The 21999-nt window shown below is 35.4% G+C and overlaps 1 long non-coding RNA gene across 1 annotated transcript in view; it reads right to left on the bottom strand.

Annotated features, from left to right (window-relative positions):
* LOC127467211 (uncharacterized) overlaps window positions 1-21999 on the bottom strand; it is a 490203-nt gene that overhangs the window by 286509 nt on the left and 181695 nt on the right. The gene's annotated exons all lie outside the window — the stretch shown is intronic.

The following is a 21999-nucleotide window of genomic DNA, read 5'->3' as shown; positions in this document are numbered from 1 at the left end:
TACTTTTTCAGTTTCAAAAATGGAGGGATGAAGAGGTTTCAAAAGTCACTGGAACCTTGCCTCAATCATTTAAGCAGTTCAAATTTAGCTAATGACTCCAATTCTATATAGAATACTTAAATCTGCAAAGCCATGTTAGAATTTTTTTATGGCCTGTGAAACTTCAGGTTTTGGGGTGAGGGGGTTTTCTTCTTATAATCACATACGGAATAAATAAATGTCCTTACAAATAATGCACAAAGAAAATGCAAATCTTTGTATTTCCCAAACTTTTCTGTTCACTGACTAGCCCTCTATTTATTCCATTAGTCAGTTCTTTATATCTTGAAATAATGGCACAGGTAATTTCTATTAGGGCTTTTGGTTATGAAAGAAACCCCTTCCTCATCTCCCTCTTCTTTCTCTCTTCTGCCTCACCCTCCTCATTCAGGACTAAACATAGACCTCAGAAACAATAAACCTTACTTTTGCTAGTATTTTCCTGTATATTGGGAAGAAGAAAAAAGTATTTCTTAGTCTGAGACCTTAAAAAGCAAGGTCACCAAGAGGTGTTCCAATGATGTTCCAAAGGCAAGTCAGCAGGAAAAAGAACCTTACAGACTTGTAAAATTGGAGAAGGTCCATCATTAGGTAGTAGAGATGCAAAAGCACCAGAAAATAGAGGTGTTTCTTTTTAAGCATTTTTTCAATCATAAACAACCTGGAGTAATTTTTTTTCAAGATACTCTAATGCCATCTGTCATGTGTAGCTGAAGTCTGTTGTTCAGTTCTAACCCCTAAGCATAGAAAAATTTTCTCCAAGGGGTAAATATTTAACCCCTTGGAGAATGATGTTTCTGAGGGAAGGATGGGATTCTGAGACTGCGAACTGCCACAGGAACTGGAGCCTCCTTAAACCCAATAACATACTATTTCAAATGAAGGATCTTACCTTTTCTTTCATAAATATTTTGACTTCATTTAAGATAGAAAAGTATGACTTACCAAATGCATTTTTTTATCCCGCCTGTTCAGTTACTCGTCCTGGGGAGAGGATGTGTGTGTGTGAGAGAAAGAACAAATCACATGTAACAGATCTTGCCAATGCTGCTCAATGCACTCCAAGAACTTATTCAAACACTGTTATTTTGATGGCCATACATGATTTAATTCAAAACTAGAAAGTAGCTCTTGGTAAACTTCTGTAGCACAGACTTTCATGGTATCTCATTCAAGCATTTGCATTTATTACAAGGAAAAATGAGTACTAATTGGCTACTGCCTTTCAAGATAGGTTCTTTTCATCTTTAGAACTGCACAATGTTTATCATTTTGAATTCCATTAGCTGCTGTCTGCAAGTTGAAGTAAGAGATGGGTCATTTTGCATCAGATAGCATCAGAATCCAAGTCATCACCTGTAACCTGCTGTTACAGTTATACCATTATGTAAATTAACACAACATTCCATGAATTCAAAATTAAAGAAATTCTCATATCAGGGAAAAGTATTCAATTGGCATTTTCAACAGATATTTATCAGACTTGGTATCTACTGGAAGCAATTATTTGAATTATGCATGGCTATTTCAATTATTTAGTACCTACACATTTCTAATAAAACAATTAAGTTCAACCTGTCTAAAAGAAGCCTTTTCAAACTTGACATGAAGATATAGAATAAGTAGATATTCACATACTAAGAACACGTCATTGTTTATTTGTGTTTTCCACTTTCAGTTCACTAAACGCTGCCCTATTTGCATTGAGAACAGAATTTCTTACAAACATTTCTTTCAGCTATTCTGTTTAGTTTTTAAAATCTGTTTTCATCTTCAAAATTACCATCAAGTTTGTTTATATCAAAACTGGAATTACATAAATTAAATTCTCAATGAGATCTACCTTAAAAGAATATTAAGGTTGAAAAGTCAAGTGCTCAAATGAAGAACTATCAAAATTAAGGATGCCTAAGTTATTCACAAGCACATATATCTTCCTTACCTTCTGTGGTGTTTCTAAATACACTAATCTGTGGTGGTTTTAAATACAAGATCCTTTAAAAATACCTTCTCAAATCTATGCCCATTCAATGGACAGGAATAGAAATTATTATAATGAAGAAATTATAGTTATGTATATGTAATATTACAATTTCAATTTCATATTAAAAATTCACTGCTTTTATATTCATCATTCAGTGCTCTATTTGTATTATAGTACTCATCTTATATCTAATTTAAAAAAAATCAAGTTAATCTTAAGTCTTAATATAGGAATTTGCTGTATCTGTAAAAAAGACTCAATGGAATAAGGAGACAACACATATGGACCAGGTGACCAGAAAACTTCTTTTCTATGATAACTCAGAAAATAAGGTTCAATGTCTCTTTTTTCAGTGATAAAAATTAAGTCTATACATAAGAGTTTGGCTGTGTTAAGACGCAGATCTGATTATTTATAAACAAGTGTTACATTATAAACAAAAGTGAATTTTTTCTTCTGAGAGAATTAATACTGGAAATTCAAGTGATCCACTCCAAATATCAGACCTGTAACTTCTGTTGGTTCTAAAATTAGAAGTGTGTCTCTTTTATTTTCCTTGAGATTCCTAATGATTCATCTTACTGATGTATTTTCTCTTGTGTTTATTTTGTCACTGTTTTCATTTTCATTCATATTTACACCAAATATGTAAATGCAGTCCCAACACATTAAATAGCACATATATTTAGAATGTTAAACATTCACTGTACATCAAAAAATGCTCTAGAGTTGCTCCCAACAGAATTTTCCTATCTAAAGTTAATGAGTTTTAATGTACGGTTTCCTTGTACCTTTCCTTTCTCTGCACATCAATCTGTTCATGGCATCTGTCAAGCATGCAGTAACAGGGAAATATTCTCAGGGGCTGTCAGTCAAATGACACCTTTCTCCTTTACTGGAGTTGGAAAATAATGCCCATATTTCTCTGAAATTCTCCAGGCAATGTAAGTCTAACTTACAAAACCAACACCATCTGCCCAGGCAGATTCTTGGAGCCAATGACACATAAAAGACTTTATCTGATCTCTGATGTCAAAGATGTTGCATTAGGTTATCAAGCTTCCACTTAACTAGATGACTTACCGTGCATACCTGACATTTGAATAAAATAGTTAAATAGAACAGTGACTGGGGTTGATTCACTGTATTATCACAATCAATTATTATAAGTAAGGATTCTAATTTATGAAAAACAATGCAATTACACGTTCAAATAAAGAATTGGACACTTTGGCACTGAATCACTGGAAGATGACCTTATTGAAACTATATGGATCTTAGCATTCCTTAGATATTTAGAAACAAATATTGTATCTGTAGGCAGCATACAGACCTGCATTTACCCTGGAATTAATCGTTGCACAAGGAAGTCTCCACAGATTTTCCTTTTAAAACTAGCAAATGCTTTGTGGCTTCCTGAACCAAAAAGCTCAGAACTACTCAAATTAAGAATATCACCTCGATCAGGAAAAGGCACAAGAGAGTTGGTCTCAGTTTTTCATTTATGCAACTGTAAAAGGAGTGTAGTAAATTATTTCCCCATCTCTCTCAGTTTGTCCATGCTTATTTTTTCCTCTAGTAAATTGTTTTTGAAAATTTCTTGAAGAATCATTCTTAATTCAAACAATCTAAATAAAATTTTGGAGGAAAATAAGAACTGCAATTCAACTTGCAGACAATGTTCATTTGCTTCTGATATTCACATTGCGTCTCCAGGCCAATTATAAAAGAACCAAATGTCAAAGCATCATCATTTACAGATGATATCAGAATTTTTATCCAAGTAAATCTTCTTTCCTATTATCATTATCCCAGCACCTTCAAGTATGATAACTTCAAATGATTTCTCTCTAACCTGGAAATCTCATTTTCTGCAATTCCGTTTCTTCAACCTGATTTGTCCTTATCCTTTGAAGTCAATGACAAAGCAATAATGTACACTGAGTGAGAACTACACTCACATGAAGAGAAAAACTTATTTTTAACTACTATTTTCTTCCTGAGAATATGCTAAAAATCATAATCAAAAAATAAATGAGGATATAATACAGATCTCTAGTAATGGGCTTAAGCAACATGGTAACCAACATGTTTGAAATGCACTGGCTAAGTGTCTTTCAATGATTGATTCAGTTGGTGCCAGTGTGTCTGATTTTTATGAAAGTCACAGCAATTGAGGTACACTATTATCATTTTCCTGAATATGGTATAACTTAATTTCAGCATTTCATTTGATGAGTAACAATTCTGTCTATGAAGAGTTGATTTTTCTGTAACAGGAATTCTTTCCTAAAAGCAAAATAATAAACTTGGAATTTTCTTAGCAACTCGAATTCATTCAGGAATTTGGGATGTTTTCATACTAGATGTCTCTTTTACACCTTTAAATGTCATATGAAAGTCTATTTTTGTTACTATAAATATTTAAGTTGAAAATATATTTTAATATTATTGAATACCAAATGAACTAGATGAGAATGGCTAATTTGATGAAAGTTTAGAATGATTTTTTTGATCAGTCACTTGTAAATCATTATCAAAATATCATTTCTGATCTCACTGCCAAACAAGGTTTCAGCTTAAAGATTCCAGCACTTCCTTCCTGAGAAAATTATGAGCAGAGATTTTTTTTTTTTTTACTAAGAGTACAGCACTCTAGAAATTTAAAAAAATAAAACACTTTAATATCTATGCAGTAAGGCTTTTTTTTGTTTCATGATCATGAACAAGTATTTTAAAAAGTATTTAAAAAAAAAATCTTTATTCTTACGCATCATAGTAGACAAGAAAAATAGGAAATCTGAGTTATTTTGATTCTCCCAATAGCAGAAGAATCGCATCCTACAGAACGCTTTATAAAACCAGACTTTTATGGCTTATAACTAAACCAAGGAAACCTTAGCCCCAACAAGGTTTAAGCTGCAAAGAATACTTATGGGCTATCAGCATTTCACTTCTTCCCAAATACTTACCTGGATAGGGTCACAGTAGCCCCACCAATTTCTGTAACACAGAGTACAAAAAAAAGCACTATTAATTTAATGTAGTTGTTTTTTACTTCTCCTTTTCCAAATAAGTATTTATTTATTGCTGGTTTCAACCTCAGGCTGATAGTTTGTAACTGTGAAATGTGAACTGTTCCTTTAACCGACCTTCTAAACTCTTACAACTGGGACCTGGAAGTTTCCTACCTGATTCAACACTCAAAGTAAGAAAGCAAACCATCTCGGTGTAAGTCACTAAGAGAGCAACATCTATGCTTGTCTTGCTTGCTGTCTTCTGGTACTTCAGACACTCTCAATAATCGAGCTTGCTGGACTTCTACCAAGTTATCTATCTCTGACAACTGGTGTGCTGTAATTCATACAGAAAACTATTATATTCCACTGAACTGCTGCAGTTCCCTAGATAAAATGGGAAATATTCCACAGATCTTCCTGTCAGCTTCAACCTGAAGGTAGGATTTAGGAAGGTTACATTTTCTCAACAAACAGGCAGTTGGAAGAGGTTTTTTAGCACCTCTCAGTAGGTGGAGGGGGGAGGTGTTTCAGCCCTTAAAGGAAAATAAAAATCGAACACATTTATTATGGTTACAAGACTTTACTGTAACAGTTCCAGAAATGCTGTCTTGAGGTCTCTGCATTGTCAGAAGTCCTGAAGAGTTGCTTCTCTGCACGGAATACAATCAGTTTCAGATTTCAGCAGCCTTCCAGCCTGCAGTGCAAGAATTTGGCAGATATTCCCATTACAGGCTCATTATTTAATGTTTGCTCTTTCCCTTTCTTTTTTGCTCATTTGAGCGGGACTCCTTTAAAAAAAAATGGACAAAGGAGTATCAGTCTAAATTGATGGCTCTGAAGACAAATACTTTTGGGGCAAAAAGTCAGACTATCTGCCACTTTTTTTTTCTAAAGGTCTAATGGGTGAATATGTGTGTACTTTTTGGACTCAACTTGTTAAAAAAATGATTTTTTTATTCCTTTTTTTATTTTGTACAAATATGAGAAGCTCAGTAGATGAGAAATGATACATAAGGTCTGAAAGGTCCAAAGCTTGTGCTGAGTAAGCGTCATTCCAGATCTGCTGCTACAGCTAAGTGGCCAGGCACGTTATTACAAAGTTCCTGATTCAACTCCTTTCATTAGAAAACTTTCAACAGCAGCAATAACAAAAAAAGAATTCTTTTGATACTTTTTTTTCTATTTTTTTTCTTTTTCGTTCCATACTAATGTCCATTCTGGTGCTACCAATTCAGAATATGCTTTTTCTGAGTCCGTTAGTGGTTTGCACTTCTTCAAACACAAAGCCATTGACTGGTACTTCAGAAAGCAATGTGAATAACTCACAGCATATTGGTTTTGACAGCATAAAATACAGGATTTGCCCCCCTGCTGTTAATGCCTGAAGGTGGTATTGCAAAGAAATAAATAAAAATTGCTTCCAGAGGTAAAACTTTTGCACCATTGTGTAAACAGAAAATCTGTGAGGAAAAATTACATGAGCTCTGTATTATTGGGGCTCAGAAGTACCACTGGTATTTTGAATTGCATGGCCACCTGATGCAGTTTTACTTGAGATGTCACTGAAAAGGAGACACCCTGTCCTAAAAGTGGGATGTGTAGCACTTAAATTATTTAGTCACAGGTGGTCTTCACCTGTATGTAACATTTGTAGACATAAATAGTTAAAGTCATCAGCTTTCCTTCCTCACTGTCTCATAAAGCAATCTGACAAATATCAAATTTACTTTTCAGTAAAACCATGCATGAATACCTTTGTTATACAGTCAGAATTATTATTAACTACTACACCAAGCACTAATAATCTGAAGAAAAACAACAAAATCGGGGTTTACTTTCATACAGCACATTTAATCCAGAAGAAATTCTAAATGCATTACAGAGGTTATTCTTTCGTCTATCGCTTGTCATGGAAATGGATTTCAATGCCCTTTCTTAGCATGCTATATGGATCATTCAAACAGCATACAATACTCAGGAACGCCTTCATGCATTACTGAACTGCAGCCGTCTGTTCAGCAGGATATAGTTATTGTTTAACAATACACAGCAACACAATGTAAGCCTTACTGAAATTAGCATGAAAATTTAAATAGAAACAATATTTCTGTGGGAGGATCTTGTTTTTCTGTTTTGTCCTGAGTACAACAAAAATAATTTTCATTTATAATTTCCCAGTAGTTAGACCATTTATCAAAAAAAGAGACAGCCCCAACTCTATCTATCTACTCATGAAAGATGCTAAACACCAGGTGAAAGTCACAAATGTGACCAACTGTTCCCTAAGATGGCACTCAAATCAGCTCCTATGTGACCGATGTATTCACTAAGATATCCTGCAAAAATGAGCATCTGTCTCCAGATACATTTGTCAATGAAAATGACCAAGGCCAAAAGATTTAATCATGGATTAAGTATATTCTGATGATGTTTAATGTGCTAGGTAGTCATGTAAAGAGAAACATGAATCTTGACTTGGATGTTTTAGGTCTCATCCTTACATATTACCACTGAGTAAAGAAAAAGAACAGAAAATAAAAAATTTGAGTAACTTGTTTTCTGTTCCTTGAATGAACTTCTGACACCACACATAGAAGAGTTTGGGGGCAGGAGGGTGGTGAGGAGTAAAGGGAAACAAGAAATATACCCACCCAACCTCTTATTATAGCATCCAAAAATTTTAACTGATATAAATCTATTTGCAATTGTAATTTATCATTTCAATATGCTGAATCTTGAAAAGTAAAAAAACAAAGAAGGAAACAAGGGACACAGTACACTAACAACTGAGATTAGTTGTTGTCTCCATTACTTGTCCTATTTTTCTTTATTGCTTCTGTTTTACAGCTTGTTTCCACTTTTTTCAGAGTCACAGATTATCATGATGACTTCTAAATCATTTTCCTTTAATTAGTCAGGGTTTGATCCCAAATAATTTTCGATGTGGCCCAGTGCCAATTGTTATTGAAAATAATTTCTGTCCAGTATCAGTTTCAGAGAGCAGAACAGGTCAATCTTTGTGCACCAAATTGGTGAAAGACAAGGAAAGGTTTTGTTAGAGGTTGTCCGATTAGAAACAGTTACACAAGTGACTTGTTTCCTCATTAAACACCAAAATAAAACAATTAATTATTTATTTCCTTTGTGGCATGTGATGCCATTGTGAGATAGCTTTTGTTTTTTGCTATATTAATTCTGTCAGCTTCTTAGATTTGTACGTTGTTGTACATGCAATCTCTTCCCTTAGTATTTTTTCTCTTCCTTTTTTTGTGTGAATTTTTTTTCCTCTGTTGTTTTTTCATCAGTGTTCTCTTACATTGAGACCAAAGGGGGTTTTATTTTTTCTTTGCTTATAATTTTTATCGTGCAAATTTGAAGTTTGACAATAGTGCCAAAAGATAAGAGGCTTTCCCTAGAGCATCTGCAAATCCTTTGCACAATGCTTTGGAATTTAGACAAAATTGCTAAGCCCTTCCTCAGATTACTATCAATTTTGCTGATAAGAATTTGAATTATGGTCTTGGTTATAAAGAGCACCATGGGGCAGCAAAAAAAAAGAATAGTTATAGATTATACTGAAAAAGTAAGGAGTAGAGTTTTAAGATGTTTTAAATAACTTTAGGGTAGAACATGGTTCACTTATTGGTGAAGTACTAATCACTCAAATAGACCCATGAAATTACATCTAAGAATTTGTGTAGGTGTTTTTCAATGGGACCTCTAAAATCCAGACCATAAATTATTCTCTGTTTTACGTCCAGTAGATGATGCATGTAAGGTTCTAAATTTTATCTTGAACACAACACTGAAGAATATCTTATTCTTTAAGTGCATAGTCACACTTTGTGATTTATTTTACCTAACTTAGGACACTTAGGAGCTTTACTGTCTCTTCAGTCAATCAAAAGAAAGAGACAAACCTTCAGAGGTAACATATTATTTTTGATTTAAACAACAGTTGACAGAAAAGTTATCCTACACGTAGCTGAATTTGTCCAATGAATAATAAACATATTTTCTGTTTTTAAAAAAAGTCCCTTATTTCTTCTTTGCTTTTGGTTAACTTCCTTATCCAATTGTTGGATAAGGATATGTCTTGGATATCCTATGTCTTGGATATGTCTTTCTCACAGAATGAGGAAATTACTGTTATCAGTAATTTATTTCCAATACACAAGGTGATAAAACTACAGTTGTAAACTGCACTATGGAAAACTGAATAGCTTTAGTTTGTAAAGCCATTTCTTTTTCTCCAAGACTTCTGTGAAACTTGTAGTTAATTTATTTTTTTTCTAAACTCTTTCACGTTGTTATGAGAATTTGACTAATACCCCAGAAATAACAGTTAAACACTGTCCACCTTATGAGCTTTGGCAGAGACACTATTAAAAACTTCTTGAATTACTCTAGGGATGGTGAGTCTTAAATCAACTTACTTGTGGTTACAGGAGTTATTACTGTTACAGAGATTCCAAAAATATAGGGCAGGAATTAGATCAGACCATATAGGTATGTATGCCACCTGAAAAAAAAAAAAAAAAAAAGAATAACTGAAAATATTAATATTTCATCTTTAGCAATTTAAAATATTAAAAGAGGTAACCACAAATGAAAAGCCATTTATTCTAGAAAATGTTGTTTTTTCAGTACCCAAACATAGAAATGGAACTTGGAATTCATATTTAGGATGATCAATGGATATCATTACTTGATAGTAACAAATGAAAAGTAAAATTATACCAGTATCAAAGAAGAGAAATAAGGAGCAAAGGACTGAATTCTTGTCTTCTCCATGAGAGAAATTTGACCCAAAAGTGTAAGAAGACATACATATAAATATACTTACATACACCCATATAATGAAATCTAACTCATGTATATGCGTGTGCACCAATATATTTAGAAATACAAAAAATCATACAAAAATCTATGGTACATGATATCACAAAACATAAAAATAGTGAGAAGCTCATGTTGCGGTGCATGTCTTTTAACAAATCATTTTACTAACATTAAAGTGTTTACACACATAATTTAAATTAAATTTTATTTTGTTTTATATAATACATAAGGAATAAAATACAATATCAAAATAACTTTTTATACCCTTTCTCATCCTCAAATTCTTAAAAAAAAACCCAACTTGCTTACAGGAGCATATAATTTACAGAATTTTATTGTAGTAGAATGCCTCAATATTTTAGAAAGGCAGGTGCAGCTGAAAAAGTTTTTTAAAAAGACCCAAATTATTCTGTCTAAATCTTTAGTGAAATAAAGCTCTGGATAAACAGATGGGCCTTCTACTCCGTGGGAAATGTCTTCCTCTAGCAACATAAGAAAAACATTATTTTTGCCCATCAATACCCCCCTGTATATAATTATCAAAGTTGATGCAGTTTTGCTTTACGTAATCTTAGTTGCTGGGAAGATAAACAACCGTAAACGAAAGGAAGCCTGCACTCATTTGATTCAGGGCTCTATAAATCCAATGCAGAGAACATGACACTTTTGTTAGGAGCTTGTAAAAGGGCTAATTCTAAGCAATTCTGCTCTGTTTACTGATTCTGACTGCAATTGCATGGCAAGCAGAAAATATGACATTCTCATAGTTAATTATATGGGGGGGGGGGAACATACAAGTTTTCAGCTACTACAGTTTGAAAATAAAGACATATAGGACAGCCCAGGAGAAGCACAAAAGGGGAAGAGCAGGATCTGCGCAAAGGAAGGGTTGCAAAAAGAAGAGGAGAAGACACCAAGCTATGAGATTTTGAGGGTGTGCAGACATTCCTGAGGTGCAAAGGAACAGGAAGAAGTTGCAGTGATTACTTAGTTCCAAAACATAGTAACTGAAAGGTGAGAAAAGTTTGGGAAAGAGCACAACCACATCAAGACAAATAAATTTCAATGGCAGCAGGAAAAGCAGAGGAAGGTTTATGTGCAGGAGAGAAGCAAGCAGGTGAGAGAAATGAAAGTGGTAGCAGAAGAAAAGAAAGGGAAGGTAAAAGGATGAGAGAGATAGAAGGAAATGAAAGATGCAATAGAAGGATGTGATTAGAAGGAAAAGTAACATGATGAATTAGAAGAAACATATGCTTAAGATCCAATTTAGGATTGGGGAAAGCTTTATAGAAGTAGAGAGATGAGAATAATCAGTGGAGATAACAAGAACAGACCAAAAAGGCAACAGCAAATGATCAAACTAGTTGGATTACTTTGGGAAGTAGAAGCAGCTAGATTGCAAGCAGAAAGCACTTGACTGCTGTTCTTCAAGGGATGAATTGCATTAAAGCAGCCCCAGAAATTGTATTTTCATAAGTATTTTCATAGCCTGGCCCTTAACAATCCATCCATTTGCATCCATCATCTTGGATGCAAAAACAGCATTCAGGGTAGCAACCAGATTTGTGACAGCTCCTCGCCTCACACCCTTGATGTCATTCCCTACATCTTGCAACTGATAGGCCTGCGATCCTACATCCACATCTCCTTGTTCCTCCTTGCTCTACCCGAATGGGCCAGCCATCCTCCTTCACAGTGTCAGACCCTGTCTCTCCCTAGGTCTGGGAGCAGACTAGCTAAAGGAGAAACACCTGCACCTATGGTGGCAGCAGTCACTCATGTAGGTCCCTCCCTCCCATGTGCCCTCCATCATCTGTTGCTTCCAGAGCCACAGGGCATGAGGAGGAAGGTAGAGGAGGAAGAACCATGGAGGGGTGGGAGTCAACCACTGCCTCTTAGATGCAAAGTGCCCATAACTCTAGAGGAAAAGGCTCTGGGAATAAACTTCCCATCAGCTGCATTGTTATACAAGCCACAGTGTTACCCAGTGACATTTTAAATGAATCAGACACAGGCTATGTGGGAAGGATGATGGATTAGGAGCAGGAGCAGGTAAAATACCTTGCAAGAGGATCACAGAGAAATAGACCAGAGCTCTGAGGAACATCACAAGATGCAGAAAGACAGAGCTGCTGCAATTTACATGCACTTTGCCCAGACTGTGCAGTGACACCTCCTTTTCTTGATACTCCAACTGCTGACAGAGGTGTATTAATTAAGGGGGGCAAACAGGAAATCAAAACAGCCCAAATCAAGAAAAACAAACAAACAAATGAACGAACAAACAAAAAGAACCTCACAATAAATTATTTAACTGTATCTGATGCTGGCTTCACAACCTGCTGGAGCACAGGGGAGCCCACATTGCTGGGACAGTGCTGCTGCCTGCAGAGGGCTTTTTTGACTTCCCTAAGAATAAATACCAACCTGAAAGTATTAAATATAGCCCTCACCTCCTATACATCCCCTAGAATGCATTCTGGTTGCATACCCCTGCTGCAAAACAGGCACCAATTTACTTTGAAATTTGGTTGTGACATGTAGCTTCCAGTGCTGTGCCCACAGCTAGACGTGAGCAGCATTTCCTGTGACAGGAGGACTCACTGCCTTGCTCAGGACTTTGTTGAGAAGAGGATAATGGGGTGCCTCAGCAGGAGAATGTAAGATCTCCTTAAAGTCAAGGATATTCTTTTTGTCATTGATGAGGATGTAAGTGGGAGAACATGGCTGCAGCTCACAGTGACAATTGTCATGGGAAGTTAGGGGAAAACCAAAGTCTTTTACTAAGTAAAAGAAAAGGTAGCCTTGCCTGTCTTGTCACATTATCCAACTGGCATCAGATCTAACAACTCAGGCTAAAGCATGAGACATTGGTAATAGAGTTTTGCAACTATTTTGACAAAGGACTCTACTCAAACAGCTTAAGAACAGAGTCCTTTATATTCTAAAACTTTAGGTCAAGAAAACAAATAATTTTACTTGAGAAAACACACGTCACAAGCTACTATCAACTGGCATTTTACTGTCAGTTTACAGGGAGTGTGATGCTACCCAACAAATGCATGAGGGAAGAGTTTTGTTCTGGCAGGATTCTGTATCTTAGATATAGCTGTAGTAATTAAGTTTAGAAACTGCAAATAAGAAACAGATCGCTAAAGTGAGTGACACCAAAGTAGAATTCTAATGACAATTTCAAGTTAGTTGAAATAGGCTTAGGGCAAGGTACGGTATTGCAATTTTTTTTTTTAATTCCCTCTGTGTGACAAATGAGGTGACAAAATACAGCTAATTTCTTTGTCAGAACAGACTTCTGAATAATGAGAAGAATGGGTGTGTGTGTTTACTACGTTGCCCATTTTGATTTATCAAAAGAATTTATAAATTTGTTTCTATGATCATCCTTTTGAAAGTTATGCATTATATCACTGTTGCTTCACAACAGATGATTAATAAAGGGTATAAAATTAATTTTTTCACATTTGATTCAAAATTTCATTAACTTTCTGTCAGTATTTCCTTTAAGTAAGTAACATTTGAGCTAGAGTGTGTTTTCAGCAGTGATATTTCTGTTCTTAAGAAAGCAAACACAGATTTATTTGTGTGCCTCCATACTTTCAAACAATCAAATGCTTATACATTGTGAGATTGCATGTGGGCCAATAATATTTTATACATATATATGCATGTGCAGCTTAGTGTTGAGTGGAAACTAAAAGTGTCTGCCTCCTCCAGCTGCCTCAGTCAGGACACTCTCCTGCCCAGGCTACCACTTTCCTGTCTGCAGATTCCATCAATTAGTGGAGTTTACCACATGTCCCAGAGGTGCGCACACACAAGCATACACCCCTTGCATGCACACATGGCAGTTCTGGAAAGATACACTCACTGACACCTCCATGTCTGACTACAGTAGCAGGCACAAAATTTCACTCACATGCATGAGGCTCTTACCAGTAGCTGGCAGTTGCAATCCTTGCAACAGGCAAATACATGGCATAGAGAGTGAGATTATGTAGAGAGAGAATTGAGAAAACATCCAATAAGAAGGCATAAGAAGACAGGACAACTGGATTCATCAGGTGCTGGGCACAGCTAGACAAGAGTACTGACTGACCCCGTTTTACACAACTGGCCCCTTTTAGACTGCTTTTAGTCTACCCCTATGTTTTCCTCCTGGGCCCTCCCTCCTTTGCACATAGCCTCAGCACTTGTCCCACCAACAGATTCCAACACCCAACACACTCAGGTTTGCACCCATATCAGTTGTGCAAGTCCCAGTTTGCCTGGACTCTATAGCCCATCAGTTACCTTGACTCACCAGTGAGACAATAGGTTCTGACTATTGTCTGTTAATGCTACTTGGTCAGGTTTTATGTCTATGGCTGTTTTCCTCCCTTTCCTTTCCCTATCCACCTGAAAAATAAACACCCTCAACTCCAGATATTCACACCAATTTGTGTGAATGACCAGGTTTGTTCTTATCACAACCTCCTTTACCACGTGTCAGTCAGGTTTGTATCTGTTCTTTTTTATAGTTTCTTTGTCCAGATATCCTTAAAAGAACAGACATGCTCCTTTCACATACCCTTGGACTTCAAATTGACAAGGTCTAGATGAATTTAAAACTCAGAAGTATTTTTTCTACAGTTTTAAAACTCAAAGGGAAAAAGAAAGAAATGCTCAGATGGATGTGTACTTTGCCTACCTGCACAGCAGAAATCAGTGTATTCAGAAATATTCAGATATTGAAGAAAACTGAATAACTTCTTTTTGTTTCTTTTGCACTGCTTTCACTCCATCATCTTGGCAATAAGCTTGTTCTCTGCATAAGAAAATTTCCTGAAGTACAGGTTAAAAAAAGCCAATCACAGAGTTCTAGAGAGATTTTTGGAAGTTTACAAATCTCATTATAAGCAATGATTAAACATGGATGGTTAACCCTGGAGATGAATTTGGAAGAATGCTAAAGCAGGGATATTTACCTCTACATAATCAAGCCTGGGAAACACAGTGTAACTTTTATCCATTTTAAGCAGCTTCAAATGTAGGGCTTCTCTGCAGTTAGTTCTTTTCCCCAATGCTTCACTTGAAACTTATTTTATCTTAGTAAATTACTTCTAAGGACTCAGCCATGTTTTCCGTATGCATCTTAAATTAAGTCAATTCCTTTTCAAGTTAGTGGGTGCAAAAAGGATATACGATAGCATTTTTCATCACATTAGCTTTGATACTACAGAATTCATCAGAATATACTCAAAACTTTTCTACTTATAAAGCGTAAATTATATATTAAACAAAAGAATTCACTCAAAGAATATACAAAGAGTAACAAATATAGTGTTCATTGGTCATATAGCTTCTTCCTTACAACAACAACAGCCTGACATATAAATTTTTGAAAAATGGTTTGAAGAGACGAGGCTTTTCATCATCTTCATTGACTGAGCAAAGTTACTGTTATGACATTGTAAAACACTAAACAAGCAACATAAGTAATTATGAGCATGCCAGTTTGTGGATGAAATAGTGGAACAGCTGTTTCATGACTCAGGTCATAACTAATAGAAGGCGTAATTAACACCAACTAACAGATTTTTAGAAAGTGGGTGATGTTAAACTAGTGTTTGACTATTAAATTGGAACTCTAGTTAGTTAGGAGGAGAGAATTACTACAGTGTGCTCAAAACAAATTCCATCCTTTCCATTCTTTTCTTCCCTATAAAGAAAAAAGCAATATAAATGTTTAGTGAACTAATCTCTTGGTGTATCTTGGACTCAGGATCATGTTTTTGTTCATGCTTTTCCCTTTAAACATAATTTAGTTTCCTTTTTCATTAAGAAAACATTTTTAAACATCTTAAAAATAGAGTATTAAACTGTGTGTAAGCATGACTACATGAAAAAGGAGCTAGAGTTAGCTGGGCATGCTGTACTTTGATCCCATGAAAATAAATTTAAAAATACACTTTTTAAGCAGCAAAAGGTTTTGCTAATTCAGAAATGCCAGCAGGGTAACTTCTGACAAATTTTGGATGTGCCCATTCTAGGATTGCATGCAAGTAGTGCTTGTTTTGATTCCTACCATTTTATGTCAATATAGATAATCACAAAGTCACAGAAGCTATGGTGAACTATGTCAGACTTCTGACAACCGTGAAGTCTTCTACAGAGAAGGGGAAGGAAACTGAGACACCTCTGTTATAGCTGATGTAAAACAGTGCAGTGGCATTTCCCCAAGTCAAATGGTTTTCATTTTAGATATTTTTTTTCCAGTCATATATGAAAATCAGAAAGGATTAGAAAAAATATTTCCAGACTTTCCATATAGACACTTCAACCAGCCTTTTTTCTAACTGTGTCCTCAAAAAACTATTGTGTTCTCTGGTCTTCCTATTGGTCCAAGAAAAACCACACCATTTCTATACAGTACATTTGTGTGTGCAGTGTCTTTACTTACATAAAACCAATCTCAAAATTAAATAGCTCCATTTCATAAAATCTGGTTTCTATGTTGCAGATATTGATAGTTTTCAATCTGAGCATAACTGCAGAAAGATTGTTTTCTTTCTGTATAGCAGTTTACAGAAAAAGAAGAAAAATCACCTTGAGTAGGAGTATGTCAACATTTGTCAGTACATTTAGCATCCAATCAGACAGTCCCAAAAATATGCTTTGGTATGTCAGAGGAATGAGTGCAGCAGAGAATGTCAGGGTATTTCTCATGACCTGTATCTATGTTTTGCTAAGAAAAAAAAAAAAGTGTAATACTTTTGATCCTGGTACAAACCTCAATATGAGGTTTTAGTTATTCCATATCAGTTATTACCTGTGACCTGTACATATTGTCTTTGAAGGGACACTTATGGCAATATTTTTATAAATACTGTTGCTGTCTCTGCAGCAGTCCACATTTTTGTGCCATGCAATGACTCAGATATATGCTTACTGTTCTGACACAGATTGTCAAGCTGTGTCATGCTATCCACCTTGGCCAGCTGTAAAGTCAAATTCACAAATTGCACGGGAAGCAAAATAAAATTAAAAAACCTGATTATGCTTAATTAAGTGGTCAAAAGATCAAAGTGCTTTCTCTGAATGTCAAAACATCCTCCTTGATTTTCACATTCCCATCTCTAATATAATGATTGGATTACCACATAAAGATAATTTCTCACCTAAAAAAAAAATCAGGAAAACTATGTATATTTTAAACATAGTTAAAAGATTTCTGTCAAAGTACGTGCAGATAATTACTACAGTTAAGAGCAGAAAAGTCGGCTAACCCTAAATGTTTTAAACTGAAATTCTACCAATTCTTCTATGTTTGCGGCATAAATGTGCATGGAGCTGCCTACATCTTGGTCTGAATCAATGTCTCTATGCTGAAGCTTCAATCTCTGGAACAAGGATCAAACACAGAAATGTTTAGTGCAGGAAGCCAGTCAGCAAGAACAAAAAATGAGTAGTTCAAGTGAAAATTTGCTAACCTCTTTCACGAGTATCTTACATATGCACTAAAACACAAATGCCATAGTAAAACCAGAATTCTTTGTATTTGATCAGTGAGGAACAAATTAACAAAGTACAGTAACATTCTTCAAGTCATACAAGTACAAAAATCAGTGTGGTCTTCTCCGATCATTACTAATTCTGCCAACATTGACACACACTATTGTGCGATGTATGTAGTTTAGACTATAGAGAAGATGAAGGCTGAGCTGCAACACAGATTTTGGATCCACACTGAAGACTGGATTTCACCTCATCAAAACTCCAGTTGCATATCCAGCAGAAAGATGACCTTTTTCACTCAGGCTTTTACTTAGGCTTTAGATACATAATGTGAATTTCACTCACTTACTGATACATTCTTTGTTTTGCTAGTGTCTGTGAAAACTTCAAACAAGAAGTAGATAATAGGTACAACTGAAGGATAATCTATATGTACTAGAGAACACTATCTCACTGGGATGACGAAAAATCATCATCTTTCTACTTATCCTTCTATTTCTATCTCATGAGATATTTTTTATATTTACAAAAAAGTATGGTTTATTCCATATAGAGTGAATTCATACACTTCTTAGAACTTTCCATGTGTCTTTGATTTTCTCAGCAATTCAATGATACTTCAGTACTCAACTCCTAATCTTAGAAGGGAATTCTACATCTTACCTCTTATATTTACTTACAATTTTATGTGTTTAAATATAATTTTACTGTTCTTCTGCAACCGGAGCTGAATGAGTTTTAAGCATAGTTCTAGAAACTGAACATCCCATTCTGACTTTTAGGGGGTTTTTCCCTTGTCAATTTTCTCTAGGTAATACTGATATATTCACTTGGAAATGTCATCTTTCTTATCTTGAAGTACCTCAAGAAATTTATACTTAAGATGTCTTCCAGCCATAATTACTCAAGATGGGAAAGTTGGTCTGCACTCTGAATGCACTGCACCAACAGGAGAAAAGATTCTGGACATGGTGTTGACTGAATACAACAGATGCACAAACAAAAATAATCAAACTCACTTTTTCACAGTTGTCTTGACTCTAAAATGCTACCAAAAATTACTTGCTTAAAAAAAAAAAAAAAAAAGATCAGTTTTTTATGTAGTACAGAGAAAGGAGTAGAGCTTTCAAGTACAAAGTAAACATTTTTTTCAATAAAAATTTATATTTTTGGAATCTTCCCACAGCCAGAATACTGTGATATGAAGTTGATCTTTAAAAAGTTTGCAATAAGTAATGCTTGCTTTACCTTCTTCATCAATATACTCCAGATGAATGGGCCAGACATTACTGAACTGAGGTTACACATGTCAAAGGTGTCAGAAGGGGTTCCTAGTTTCTGAATCTAGTCTCTTCATAGGCTATGCCCTGACTTTACGTAGATATAAATATGCATACGCAACACCCTTTTTGCATCTTACTGTTTTTCACTGAAGGCATACGAAATGTGTGGTCATTTATCCAAAAGATCAGAAGCCCAGAACACCAAGACGTGGTTCATGAGACATCAAAAACTGTTCATGCAATTTGAAAAACTACCACTCATCATAATAAACCTCATATCCAACCCAAAATTGTCACTTATGTGCGTTGAAAGGTCAACATTCACCTTCCTAGCTCAGTAGCTCTGTGGAGAAAAATAGTCAAACCACTGATAGAAGTCTGTGAATATAAATACTCACAAATACACACCAGTTTTCATATACCACTATCAACGATTCACTTAAAACTATTATGTGAGTTCGAATCAGATCTAAGATTAAATTGCTGTTGGTACATGTGTGTCTATATAGAGGCTTCAGACCATTGCATGAAAAATGGATGTTTTGATGGTTTAGGTGTGTTGTTTGATTTTGGAGGTTTTTTTGGTTCTTGGTGGTCTTTTCAATCTTCTATTTTGTATTATCTAAAGTAAGATTTGATTTTCCTCAGAATGGTCCTTAAAAGAAAATAATTAAAATATTATGGATCTGAACATTCTGGATGAGCGTTAACCAAAGCACTTTGGGGTTTTTTTGTTCATCATCATATGCTCTACACATACTCATAGAAAAGAGTCCATCAATGTGGCAGCACCTGTTCCTAGAAATTGCTTAAAAATTATGATTAAAAAATGCAAGTAAGAGCAAAGGAGAAAGAAGGTGAAACACATGTTCATTCCTAATACTTGTAACAGTCAATTCTGCTTGCCGCATCCAATTAGATAGCTTAGAAAGCACTAATTTAATGGCCTGCATCCAATGTGCTATGTACCTTATGTTTGTTCTCTGGTATACCCTGGAGTGTTTTCTCACCATGTGAAGAGAGAAATAAATTTTATAGGTAGTATATCCTTCTCATAAACTGCCTGAACTACTTCATTTTTATCTGAGCAATGATACAAGACAGAAGGAGCTGGCCACTTACACTGAATATGGTATCACTTCTGAGGAAATTGCTATTTCAGGTGCCATCATTACCCCTAAGCTTCTACATTTAAGAAGTACCAAGACTTTCTCGTAAATGTTGATGATAGGCTCAGCTCTGACAGTCATTGTTATACTGAGATGAAACTGAAGTCTTAGCGTGGCCCAAATGAATCTATTGGATATTTAGTCTGGAAGATGAAAACCAAAGCTAAAAATAGCAATATTCAAGGATCAGAAAGTCCAGGAAATGTAGAAACATTGCTCAAATCACTCTAAACACAAAAAGTGTAGCAAAGCTTTGAAGAAATTCTCTCATTTTGTGTACTTTTAAAGAATCTTAGTAGTTGACTAGGATGCCAATGTATGAAAAACACATAAAACCTCACAAAATCCCTTTTGCAAAGAACTTGCTTTCAGAGAGACAGACAGAAGTAAGGCAATAATAATGCGATACTGGGGAGTAGAAGACTGTACTTCTGACGCTTCTCTGTCCTTAGCTCTCTCTGGACATGATGTTAAGGCAAATTTTAATGACAGAATTGAAAAAGAGAGAAATGAGGAAACGTGGGGAATCTTAAAGAGAGTAGGAGAAATCAGGAGGGCACTCAATTAAAAATCTGTTAGAGACTGGTTTCAACTGCCAATCGATAACAAGTGTCAACTACTCTTTACTGAATGTAAAGATCATTTGTGAGGTGGGGAAGGATCATGAAAGGACTTTGAAGGTGAAGCCAAGCAGTTTGTGTTTGAAGTGGCAGAAAAGCAGTAGCTAGTGAAGGAAGGTGCAGAGACCGGTGAAATGGTCGAAATGACAGGCCAGGAAAATGATCTTTGCAGCAGCTGAGCAAGATTGCATTTGTCAAAGTCAGAGAAAAAAGAGTATTGCAGTAGCTGAGACATGAGATATTTTGACTGTGCAGGTAGATAGCAAAAGCCTCATCTTAGATATGGTCTGTCAAAAGAATCTGTGAAAACTAGGCATTACAGGAATGTGAGGATTTAGAAAGGGGATTCAAAGGGGCTAATCATCATTCTAGATGTCACCATTACCTAAGGAAAAATTGTTCCAAAACAAAAATGACTTCCTTTTAATAACAAATGACTGCTCCTCACTATAAAGCCCCTTTGGAATATACTGAGTTTTGTTGGGTTTTCCTTGTGTTTCTATTTCATCTACCACTAACTGTATCTCCTTCCTTCGTCATCACTTTTAAAGCATAGTCAGATTCAAAGTACGAGTGATTCACAGTGCTGATGCATGACAAAATGCAGTTTTATAATGATAATCTTAAGCACTTTCTAGCAAACCCATAATTTAGGGCTGAGTGGTGATGCCATAGCTTTGCAGCTAGGAGTTCAGACACTGGTATCTCAGGTCAATAGAAAAGTAAATTCTATATGCTTACTGTGTGCAGTAGCATCTGACGCTTAATACTTCAGGAGATGGTAAAACCTTTGGCTGCAGCTGATACTGAATTAATTGTGTGGTGGTGTCCAAAAGATGTAAGCAGAAAGATTTTTAAGCCCAGAGACGTGATCTGAAAATCACCGGGAACCAGTACTGCTGTTTATACTGAGCAGGAAATTACTTGGATAATAGATCTACTAATTTCACTCAGATCTTCAAAATTTTTAGAATATCACAAGAACAAAATCTATTATCTGACAGTACAGTTACTTGTAACTTGGGCAGGTGTTAGTGAGACAAAGTAAACCCAATTAGTAACATGGATTTTCCATAGGGTCTAGAAGGGTTTTAGTGACATCTTCAGGAACCAGAGGTCTCCCTGGCAGGAAATTTATGTCTTTCTCTGCCATGAGCTGTGATCTTATACCAGAATAGCACAGAAGCCCTATTTAGACTGAATTTCCATCCTCATTTGCCGTACACTTTGCCAGAGCAATTTATAACTTTGTTCACTAGCATTTAGAAATATTTTTGGGTTTAATTTTTGCATTTTTGAATGAAACACAAAATATTAATACTTCATGTTCTTCTTCTTCCACAGCCCTTTGTGTTGTGCTGGTCATTGATAAAATGTATCAGAGAGAGAAAAGAAATTAGTAAGAGGAAGTGCTGAGGACTAGATTCTTTTTCAACTGGCAGAACTATTCAGGGAAATGTTGTTTTAAAAAGGACCCATTTTTCATTAGAATTTCTAATAATTTTGTTGACTAGCTTTACATAATATTTA

This window comes from Manacus candei, unplaced genomic scaffold (genome assembly GCF_025592945.1).
Source record: "Manacus candei isolate 608988 ecotype Guabito, Panama unplaced genomic scaffold, ASM2559294v1 h1tg000014l, whole genome shotgun sequence".
NCBI lineage: Eukaryota > Metazoa > Chordata > Aves > Passeriformes > Pipridae > Manacus > Manacus candei.
The sequence above is the reverse complement of the archived record's forward strand: the minus strand, read 5'-3'. Positions and strand labels throughout refer to the sequence as shown.